Below are 12,865 nucleotides of genomic sequence, written 5' to 3'. Positions count from 1 at the left end.
CTTATGTATAAATCAAATATTATCCCAATTGCATCTACATTTATGAAAAACAATTTTTTTCTAATGAATAACTAAATTTAATCTAAGAAATTTATACTTTGAATAGATAACCACTAAATACAGGTAATTTTATGTAAAATATCATGTACTTAAATAATTGGGAACCAATTAAATTGTTATTAACATATGTTTATTTCTTACTTTCAAAATTATTAACTATTAAATAGGAGGAAATTACACTATTATTAGTATTAATATGTATTTGTCTAAAATACTTTAGGTGCCTGTGCTCGTTAAAGCCATGCTCCCCAAACATGGTGAATTAATAGATGACACATCTAACTCCTAATGTCATCTCATGTTTCTTAGACCCATCTAATTTATTTTTTTAGTTTTATTTATTTTTAATGTTAGTAGTTATCATCTTATAATGGGACACTTTTTGTGATAGTTTTAATTCTCCCAAAGTGGTTTTCATCCTCAATCCCTCACCATGACATTTGAAGAAAAGACCTTGTGAGGATTAAACCACATCCAAACCAATTGATCTACACCTCATAGGTTACTCCTTTATATTAGTTATAAAAAAGAATATTTTTGATCTCTTAAGTTAGTTTAAAAATATGTTTATACTAATTTCTCTTATTTTCTATTTTTTATTTGTGTTACAATTTCTCATTAAATTTCGTTGTGATTATGTTCATAGTGATATATATATATTTATTAGAGTTTTTCCCTCTCTATTCTTCCACATATTACCTAAGAATCAACTTAGTTATGCCACCCTCTCTGAAATCACAAAAAAATTTACTTAAATTTTACCTAAGAATCAACCTCTTTATGCCACCCTCTTTTAAGTCTAGAAAAACTTTTACTTAAATTCGTAGCCATGCTATCAAGTCTCTTATCATTCTTGTTGTTTATCTTGTGCTTGTACATTAGGTACCTAATCATATCCTTTCCTTCCATGGGTGGAATCTTCACCTCCAGACAAAGAATTAAAAAGAGTATGTTGCTTTTAATTTTAAATTTTAAAGTATAAATGTTTTTGGATTTGCTCAATTTCCTCTAAATTTCTCTATAAACATTTCAATTATAAACTTCACATCCATATAAGATAAATAGAGTAACAATCATGTCAAAGAGGACTTTCTATTTTCCCATAACCAATCATTAACTCTTTTATCAATGCTATAGTTTCAATTGAGCTTGTAAAAAAGGTCAACTCCAATATACTTGTACAAATTAAGTTCATCTAAGTTGTTGTTGTTATATACAAAATCAAGATAACTAGCACAACCATATAAATCAAATAGTTGGTAAATGTCAATATGCATCAAAACACTTGCCTCGTGATACACCTCTAGTTTCCAAGATTTTAAAAAATCATAAAAATTAACTAAATTATAAATTTATTTTAAATTATTATTATTATTATTATTATTATTATTATTATTATTATTATTATTAATTATAAAAATAATTAATATATAAGTTAAACATATATATAGATTTACAAAAACATGTAACAAGATTCTTAACCATGAAGATTAACCCCACTTAAATACCATAAAGATTCTTCACCTATAAATAGACTTTGTTAGGATACCATGTGTCAATACCATGGCTTACTAATACCACATATCCAAAAAAAATATAGTTCATGTTCAATCAATTTAATTAAATGGCATAAAAGACATTTCCCCAAGGGCAACTCAATTGGTGATCTTCGTGATAACCCCCAATGTTGAAATCCCCCATGTTTACTCATCGACCCCACCAGTATAGTACGAAACCAACCCAATTATCGATTCCTCTAGTGAAAAAAGGGACTAAAAAGACATAACTACTTTTAAAATAAATTTCTACCTTTCTGTTAGGGTCCCACCCTAACCCCCTTATTTATGTCATGGATCACGTCATATTCAAGAGTCAATAAAGCCCATATTAATATTTGTAAGTGGTTAACCCGCAATTAATGACGGGACCACAGTTAGTTGCAAATGGGCAGTAGTATTAGATAGATGGTATTAATAAAACCCATGGTATTGGCCCGTGGTATTGCATGTATGAGTCATATATAAAGGATAGAGACTCCCTGCGAGGAGTATCGTGTCTTATTTTGTAATCGAGCTCTGCTCTATTGGAGGTTGCCCCCTCGAAGAGGCATGTGAACATTGCTCTTTGAATAATAAAATCATTGCTATTCTGTGTTCTGGGTATCTTTTCTTCGCATATTCTGTGTTCTGGGTATCTTTTCTTCGCATATTCTGTGTTTGGGTATTACTTTGCAGGTTAAGAGCATAACAAGTGGTATCAGAGCACTTTCCAGGGCTCGGTGGGATCTCCAATTTTTAGCAAAAAAAAAAAATTGGCTAGAGATGTGTTCCGGCGTCTTTAAACCACGGGATCTGTCGTTAAGCGCATAAACCTGCGGATTTGGGGAGGCATGCACGCAGGAAATACAAGAGGTGGTCACGTCTGTTGGACTCCCTTGTAACCCCTGTGGGTACCCCTTCGAGTAGTAGCGCATTAGACAGAACCGCGCACGGACTGTCTTCCACGTACCCTCTGGGTATATAGGAAGCCCCCTAGGCTCCCTTGAAACCTCGCCATAGATAAACCTTCGGCCGTCTTGTGGCTACAGTACACCGAGAACAGCACTCGGAGAGATTACTCGCCCGTACGATAGGGTAGTCGGGTTGTACGGCTAAGGGTACGGTCGATCCTCCTTAGTTAGAGCCCTGAAACATTGGGCCGAGTACTACTGTCAGACCCTTATGTATATTGCGATCTGTAGCACCTGACACTCCTCAAGACCATAGTTCCCTTTCTATCGGGGGATCACACATCATCTATTCCAGATCAGCGGGTGCAAAGAAGTGCAGCAGCAGCAGACATCAGTCTGGCAGCTCCATCAGATCAGCAGCAACAACAATTGTTCCACCATTCAGATCTCTCAAATCCACCAGATCGGAGTAGTTGTGAAGGGTTCCTGTACCTGGATATACTTTTCGCAGGACTTTTGGCGGCATTGACATTTTGTGGATTTGGCGACTGCAGTATTGATCAGGAAGGAGTAAAACTCCGTTAGGAGTTTTCCAAAAAAAAAAAAAAAGTCTAAGATCTTCCGGGGCGCTTATTGGTGATCTAGCCCATCAGAATCAGGACGACGAGCTCAGCAAGGTGGTACCATTCAATTTCTTAGTAAAAATTTTTAGGCGGTCCCAAATTTTTCATCAGGTTGGTGTATGGTAGAAACTCGCGCTCAAGCGATGGCCAATGAAAGGATGGACAAAATTGAAGACCATGTGAACTCCATCCAAACTGCGGTGAACGAAATCCAACATGAGATTAAAGGCATAAGTCTCCAGATACAGAATGCACTCTCGAAGGGCAAGGAGCTAGCCCACAAGGAGGCATATAATGGCCATGAATACCATGAGGGTGAGTCTAGCCACTCTCCTCACGTCTGGCACACCCATCCACCACCCAGTCAGCAACCTCCCAAGTTGGATATGCATAAATTTGACGGGTCTCACACGTCCGCATGGCTAGCACAAATGGAGCAGTATTTCAAATTGAATCATATCCTAGATGAGGGGACTAAACTTATGGTGGGCACCATGTACTTGGACAATGAACGATGGCAATGGGGGGAATGGCACCAGCGTTGCAATGGACATTTTCAGAATTGGGCCCAATTTGCCAAAGCTCTTCGAAATCGCTTTGAACAAGAAGACTCTTTTTTGGGGCGTCTCACTAAGCTCCGACAGACGGGTATAGTGGATGAATATATTACCGCTTTTGAAGCCTTAGCCTTCCGCACTAAGGGTCTCACAGATGAGTTCTACATGGAATGCTTTATCAGCGGTCTTAAAGAAGCCATCAAAGCTCAGGTTCTACTCCACCACCCTCCCATGTGGACAGAGGCTTGTCAGGTAGCTCGTAAGGTGGAACGTGCATTAACAGCCCAATCCAGCCGCCCCAACTTCGCCGCTAAAGGTCGTCCCCCACAGGCTCCCAACACGACTCAGACACTTAAGATTCAAAAGGTGTCACCTGCAGAAATGGCCGAAAGAAGGAAGCAAGGACTATGTTACTACTGTGATGAAAAATATTCCCCGGGTCATAAAAGCAAGGAGCCCAAGTTTTTTCAAATAGATGCCACTGACTACAGCTCCACCGAGGAAGATCCACCACTTGAGGAACCGAAGGCGATCGAAGAAGATAACCAAAAGGAGATTGTATATGATGAACCAATTATTTCGCTAAATGCATTGGCAGGAATTTCTTCCCCTCAAACTCTCAAAATCAGGGGTTTTCTTAAACATCGCCCAGTGGTAGTCTTGATTGATAGTGGAAGTACCCATAATTTCATACATCAAAAGATCGCTGAAGCAGCGCATTGTTTTGTCCGGGCAGTTTCTAACTTCCAAGTCCAAATTGCAGATGGGGGCACAATGAAATGTGAAGGCCGCTGTGAAAATGTCAAACTTCAAATGGGGGATTATCAGTTGAAAACCCACATGTTTGCAATACACATGGGGGGTTGCAACATTGTCCTCGGCGCGGAATGGCTCCACACTCTTGGGCCAATCACAATGGATTTCTAGGAGTTATATATGAGTTTTAAGCAGAACAACTCCACACATACCCTCCGTGGACTACAGGCGGGAGCCCCCTCTATCATCAGCTCGCATAGGATGGAAAAATTGTTAAAAAAGGGCCATCATGGAGTGGTAGCTCAATTTAATGCCATCCAGGTAGTCGAAACCATGTCTCTACCAATTCATCCTGAGATGCAACAGATTTTAAATAAACATCGGACGGTCTTTGACAAGCCTCATGAGCTTCCACCCTCACGAGGGGAACATGATCATAGCATCACATTGGTTCCAGGGGCCCAACCCCCAAATGTGCGGCCATACAGATATCCGTTCACCCAAAAGAATGAAATAGAAAAAATCATCAAGGAATTGTTGGAAGCAGGTGTCATTTGTCCCAGCATTAGTCCTTATTCATCCCCAGTGGTCATGGTCCTCAAGAAAGATGGGGAGTGGCGGATGTGTCCCGACTTCAGGGCCCTCAATAAGTTGACAGTCAAAGATAAATTTCCCATCCTGGTGGTTGACGATTTGCTGGACGAACTCAATGGGGCTCAATTCTTCACTAAGTTGGATCTTCGCTCAGGCTACCACCAAATTCGCATGAAGGAAGTCGACATTCCCAAGACGGCTTTCAGAACTCATGAAGGCCATTATGAGTTCCTGGTCATGCCATTTGGTCTCTGTAATGCCCCCTCTACTTTTCAGAGCCTTATGAATCACCTCCTCAAACCATATCTCAGAGAATTTGTCCTTGTCTTCTTCGATGACATCCTCATCTATAGTGGCACTTGGGCGGCACATCTTCAGCATGTAGATCTACTCTTGCAACTGCTCCGCAAGCATAAATTATTTGTCAAGATGTCTAAGTGTTCGTTTGGCATGGAAGAAGTTGAGTATTTGGGCCACATTGTGGGGCGGGAAGGTGTCAAGGTGGACCCCAAAAAGATCCAGGCAATGCAAGAATGGCCTCAATCTAAGACCTTGAAAAGCTTGAGAGGATTTTTGGGTCTCACAGGCTATTATCGTAAATTTGTCCGCAACTATGGCCGCGTAGCGAAGCCACTCACTCAACTCCTAAAGAAAAATTCCTTCTTCTGGAATGAGGAAGCACAACAGGCATTTACCGCTCTCAAAAACGCCATGTGTTCCACTCCCGTCTTAGCACTACCTGACTTCACCAAATCCTTTGTCATTGAATGTGATGCTTCGGGTACAGGTATTGGAGCGGTCTTAATGCAGGAAGGGTGACCATTGGCCTTCACCAGCCAACAACTCAGTGGGAGGAATCTGGGCCAATCTACCTACGAGAAGGAAATGATGGCCATCTTACATGCAGTTGAGACCTGGCGACCTTACTTATTGGGGCGACGTTTCCAAATCCGCACAGATCATCACAGTCTTAAATATTTTTTGGAGCAACGCCTATCCTCCCCACAACAAAATAAATGGTTAGCCAAAATGTTGGGATATGATTATGAGATCATTTACAAGAAAGGGAAAGACAACAGTGTAGCAGATGCATTGTCACGCCAATTTGAGGAGGAAAGTACTCTGCTCGCAATTTCCCTCCCCATTCCAGACTGGATTGAAGAGGCTCGCAGGGAATGGTTTTCACACCCGGGCTCTCCCAACTCATTTCTCAATTGCAGGTAGATCCTAATTCCAGCAAGGGCTACTCGTGGCAGAATGATATTCTTTGCTACAGGGACAGAGTCGTAATATCACCAACATCCACCCTCAAAAGTCGCATTTTGGCAGAATTGCACTCATCTCCCATTGCAGGACATTCGGGCTTTCAGAAGACGTATGCTCGCACCAGAAGATCATTTTTTTGGATCGGCATGAAAAAGGACATCCTTAATTTCGTAGCAGAATGTGATGTCTATCAACGCGACAAAGGGGAAACCGTCAACACACCAGGCACATTACAACCATTGCCCATTCCGGCATCAATTTGGACGGAGGTTTCCATGGATTTCATTACAGGTCTTCCAAAGTCTGAAAACAAGTCAGTCATCATGGTGGTTGTGGACCGACTGTCGAAGTATGCTCATTTCTACGCCCTACCCCAACCGTTTACACCAACTTTGGTTGCTCAATCTTTCATGGATCAGATCTTCAAATTGCATGGCATGCCCACTTCTATTGTGTCCGACCGCGACCCGATCTTCACCAGTAATTTTTGGCAGGAACTCTTCAGAATACAAGGCACTCAACTCAAACTCAGTACTTCATATCATCCGCAAACAGATGGTCAAACCGAAGCCGTCAACAAATGTCTAGAAACCTACCTTAGGTGTTTCACTTCAGAAAAGCAACACCTTTGGGTACAGTGGTTACCTCTGGTTGAATGGTGGTATAACACCAACTATCATGCCACCACCAAAATGACTCCCTATGAAGTAGTCTATGGTAAACTTCCGCCTTCCCCTACTTCTTATCTCACGGGGTGCTCCAAAGTACAAGTCGTGGATCAACTCCTACAACACCGCGCAACCATGCTCGCCCATCTTCGCGAGAATCTTCATCAAGCTCAGAACCGCATGAAGAAACAGGCCGACCAACATCGCTCAAAGCGCCAATTTCAAGAAGGGGATCAGGTCTTTTTGAGGCTGCAACCATATAAGCAAACATCACTCAAAGACAAGGGTTGTCAAAAGCTCTCTCCAAAATTCTACGGACCATACCAAGTACTTCAGCGCATTGGAGAAGTGGCTTACAAGTTGGCTTTGCCACCTACAGCAAAAATCCACCCATTTTTCCATGTATCGTGCCTCAAGAAAGTGATTGGGAACAATTGTCGAGTTCAAACCAGTCTACCTGAATTGGACGAAGAAGGGTCAATCTAGCTTCAACCCGAACAGGTTCTAGACACAAGGGACAAGCACCTGCACGGCCGCATGATTAAGGAAGTCCTCGTCAAATGGAAAGACACCTCTCCGGAAGATGCAACTTGGGAACCAACCACTATTCTTCAGCAGTTTCCGCAGCTTCAGCCTTGAGGACAAGGCTAGTCTTAAGGGCGAGGGCATGTTAGGGTCCCACCCTAACCCCCTTACTTATGTCATGGGATCACGTCATAGTCAAGAGTCAATAAAGCCCATATTAATATTTGTAAGTGGTTAACCCGCAATTAATGACGGGACCACAGTTAGTTGCAAATGGGCAGTAGTATTAGATAGATGGTATTAATAAAACCCACGGTATTGGCCCGTGGTATTGCATGTATGAGTCATATATAAAGGATAGAGACTCCCTGCGAGGAGTATCGTGTCTTATTTTGTAATCGAGCTCTGCTCTATTGGAGGTTGCCCCCTCGAAGAGGCATGTGAACATTGCTCTTTGAATAATAAAATCAGTGCTATTCTATGTTATGGGTATCTTTTCTTCGCATATTCTGTGTTCTGGGTATCTTTTCTTCGCATATTCTGTGTTTGGGTATTACTTTGCAGGTTAAGAGCATAACACTTTCCAAAATTGACATGCCTATCAGTCTAATATTTATTATTCTTGGATTTGATTATCATTACCTTTGTCTCATTAATGTTTACTAGCGCACCAAAGTTGGAACATAATCCCTTAGAATTATTAGTTGGCTTTGAATATCAACCTAAGGTAAAGGGTGGAAACTATCCTAGCGAAAGTAGTGCCAAATGCAACCCTTCAAACATGCCTTTAACTTATCAATATAAGTACCAAAAGGAGTAGAGGTGAATATAGAATCTCACTTCACTAATATCTTATAATTAATTTCTTCTTACCAATCCTTATTATTCTTGAATTTAGCAATTACTTTTTTGTACAACCTTACCAAAAGAACTCTCAACTAAAAATGAACATTTTAATCTTCTAATAATTTACATGGATTATTTATGGAACCATTTCAAAAAAAAATCTTAAAATCAATAAAACAACAAAAGGTATTAATTTTATTATTTCAACATTCTTCTATGATACTTTTAAGAATAATTAAATAATTTATGGTTAAATAACAACTACTAAAGATAACCTCATTATTTTCTTTTTTTTATATGATTTTATAACTATATGTTGATCTTACTTCCTAAAATGATTTCATATAACTTATCTAAAAGATAATTAATCAAAATGATTTTATTTTATCACCACTTTTATGAAATATTAAGTGAATTTTTTTTGTGTGGAAGAACAATTGTGCAGAGTAGGGAACATAAACATTGTTCTGTAATGTTTAAGAAAGGACATACATTCAATTATCACGTAAATAGATAGGTGATCTCCGAAGAAGCGCTACTCGACTCAACTATCGCTATGCGGGTTATACATCTTTCCTCCCCTCAGATTCAGATAACTCATGCTTTGGGACCAAAAGCAAGTAGAACCTTATATCGAGATCGAGTCTTAAAGAAATATGCAACAAGTTTCCCTAACCTTCGATGTTTATAAGATAGTAAAGACATTAATATATGCAAAGTTTATTTTGTGAAGCTTTCATTTGTGGAGCTTTCATTTTGTGGAGCTCTCTTGTGTGGAGTTTTCATTGTGTGGAGCTTACAATGAAAGCTTTCCTTGTGTTGAGGAAGCTTCCTCTGCATAGTGAAAGCTTTGCACAATGCAACATTGGCTATGATCAAATCAAATTTGTGTATTCCTTTCTCTATACAACATTACATATCACAGATTACATAAAAAACTATAGCAAAAAACACACATAGTTGTATACTTTAATAATAATAATAAAATGGGAATAAATCAAATAGAAGTACATCTCTTAGTAAAGTTATCATTGTTTATCATTGTCTTTAGTTGTATCTATTCTACTTGTGTTCCGTATTTCATATTAAATTAATATTTTAAAGCTACTTCCACATATTTGTTCCCAATTTCTCTGCACATCCTTTCTGCAGCACTTCCCCAACAACCCTTCTCTTTCCTCCACATATCACAAAACTAGCCAAGTTAAACAAAATAGAAATGTAAATATTATTAAAAGAAATTTTTAGTTTCTATAGATGTTAAACAAGTATTAAGGCTTCATATAATCTTTGAGCACTCTGCACAATGTATCAACGTTATTTTCTCTACACCTCCACATAATAATATAAGCACATTAATATAAGTTGCTCTGCACAAGGAAAGCTCCACACAATGAAACATTGATTATGACCAAATCAAATTTAACTTTAACTTTTTGACCAAATCAAATTTATTTAATAATAAATTTTATCAATCTAAATTAGTCTTTGTAATTAGTTTAGTTATACACGTGTACATTTTCTTTTCTTAAAAAAAAAAGATTTTAAAGAACTTGTGCTAGACTCTATATCAACATATTCCCTCTACACATATACAAAATGTTATCAAAGTTTTAAATATTTATCTAATAATTAAATATTTAACTTGTCAAAGGGCACGTGATGAATAAACATTGTTTTTGTGATCATACGCTTGTGGTGTAAACTAAGAACCTTAATTGCAAGAACATGTTTCATTATGCAAATCTTACAATCAAAGATTTCATTGTGCTGAGGAGGTTTCCTCTTCATAGTGAAAGCTTCGCAAAAGGAAAGCTCCACATAGTGAAATATTAACTATGACTAAATCAAATTTAACTTTAACTTTATGAGAAAATCAAATTTATTTAATAATAGAATTTTTTAAGTAGCACTCACTTCATGGTAAAAGTGTGTTGGCTTTCCATTAGTTTGATGAGTTTTATTATTAATATTATTATCAGTCTCTACCTCACCAAGGACTATAACACTTGCCTCATGATCAAAGTCTGTTGACTCTCAATTATCTTTACTATAATTTTTCTATCTATAGGCCGAAGTCCACTCACCGTCAATTATTTAGGTTGATGTATTAACTATAGTTTCAAGAAAATGTTGAATATTCCTATTTTCCTGTAAATTCAAAAATCATTTTCTAATTTATGGAAATCTTATTTCTAATTTTCCATTGGCTAAATGAGCATTGTCTTTACTGAGTATCTAATATATATGTTGAAAATTTAAAAGGTAATGTGACAATTCTAACTATTAATTCTAGTTATGTTATCCATGGGAGCATTCTCTAGGTGTCTCTCATGCATATTTTTTAGCGTACACGTTATGAATGCATGTTCGATTACTTTTTGGGGAGTTGGTTACAAATAGATTTCTTTTCCAGGCTATATAGTGTTATTCTAGTAGTTGCATGGTGTGAGAGATTCTCTTTGTAAGCTCATTTTGAATGAAGGTGTAAATTGTGTAGCATTTTTTTAAGGCAAACAATGCATTATTTCTTCTATATGCGAGTACTTAGAGCGTTTATACAAATTGGTTACATCTTTGTAGCAATAAGGTGTAGAGTTCAAAAAGTGGATATCATGAGAGTACTAAGCATGATTATACAATATATGTTATTGTCATGTGGTTGTCACGTCTGAATTGTTTTCATACTATGAAATTAGAAATTATTATTTTTCTTATTTCTATATACTTGGTCTAATTCATATCATCTTAGCAGGGAAAATCAACACAAGTAGAACAAGTATAGTTGAAGACAATGATAACTTTGTTAAGAGGTGTGTTTATATTCTATTATTGTCATTAGATTATTTTTACATTATACAATTCTATGTTTTCTTTGTTATATTTTTTTTATGTATTCTAACTAAAAGAAAGGTTTTTTCAATTTATAGGAAACATATAACAAATAGAAATTTGGATCTATGACAAAAATTACAAGGAAAAAATGTACTTTGAATATTTCTATAAAACATTTGTATATGTTGAAACTAAATTCTATTTAGTATTTTACCTACATGTATAGAAATCAAAATCTATTTGGTAACTATGAACCTGATACTAGAATATGCATTAGTAATGAATTTGTGCTATCAAGTTCTTTCTTCATTAGTCAATTCTTACTTATTATCAATTATAATGTCCTTTTAAGGAGTGATTTAAATATATTATCTGTGAACAAGTAAAAAATATCAAATTTGAATGATGTGACAGTAGACATAGAATGGGGAGTAAATATGGTGATGAGCACTATTACAAAATTAGATATTGCAGAAAAAAAAAATGAAAGAAATAGAAAACAAGGAAGAAACAAAAAAAACAAGGTAGTTCTATCTAGGTTTAGTTAATTGTATATCAAATTTATTTTTGTTTTCTTAAATTAATTTCAATTAAATGATCATGACTAGGAAAAAAGAGATTTAAGTCTATGTCATTATTGATCGATGATGTGAGTAACGATATAACATGGAGCATTTTTCATGGCATTGTCTTACTTACATTTCAAAAATTCTTGGACAACGAAAATAAAACCAAAAGAAATATTTTGTGCAGATTTCACAGATAAGAGAGCTGAAATGACAATAACATTGCTTGTGCCAACATAGTTTATCGACCAACATGAGGCAAAACTTATTGCAAATTTTAGTGTTTCTATTAGAAATTTTGAAATAATTCAAAAGCATATATGCAAATATTACGATTGCAAATATGTCTCTTACTTAAGATATGTTTCTAGTTGGAACAATCGGTGATATTACAATTTCAGCAACACAAATAACAATGAAATTTGTACTTGAAAACAAAGATGATAATGCAGAACAGGATAAGGCAATAGTAAGATTTGATTTATTTGAATGTTTCATTGCTACAAATTTATTGTCTATCTATTATACAGTTTCCATGTATTGTTTTACAAAATTCTTTCAACATATCTTTTAATTCAAAGACAATTGCAAGATTTTTTTTTTCCACTCATGTTGATAAAAAATATAGTTAGAAAACAAGAAAGAGTTTTCTAAACTTCATAGTCAACGTTCATATATTTATTGAAAATAGAAAAGAAAGCAGAAAATCTAAGAAAACTACTTTCTTCGGTGAGTGGAATATGCACAGTAAACTTTATTATATTGTAGCTATTATGTGCATATATATGCATATAGACTAAAAAAAGGATGGTAAGACATTTGATTTCAAGTTGATAAGCTTTGATTTTCTATATCATTTTTACAACAATTCCAAGGACCACTGATAGAAACTAGTGCATATACAAATCCATTTGAGACTGTATGTGTGAAATACAGTAGTCCAATTAAAATTTCTAGAAATATGAAGGAAACTAAGGTTTATTGTACAATTTACAATGAATATTGTCACTTTATTTATTTCCATTGATTAAACTATCTCATACATGAAAACAATAGGACTAAAATACATTGTGTTCTAAGAGGCGTGGAACTCAAGAAAGTATTACCTGATCCACAAAAG

The sequence above is a fragment of the Pinus tabuliformis genome, chromosome 2_2 (genome assembly GCF_031772625.1).
Source record: "Pinus tabuliformis cultivar Carrire ecotype Pingquan chromosome 2_2, CPIR1, whole genome shotgun sequence".
Classification (NCBI taxonomy): domain Eukaryota; kingdom Viridiplantae; phylum Streptophyta; class Pinopsida; order Pinales; family Pinaceae; genus Pinus; species Pinus tabuliformis.
Note: the sequence above shows the minus strand (reverse complement) of the source record.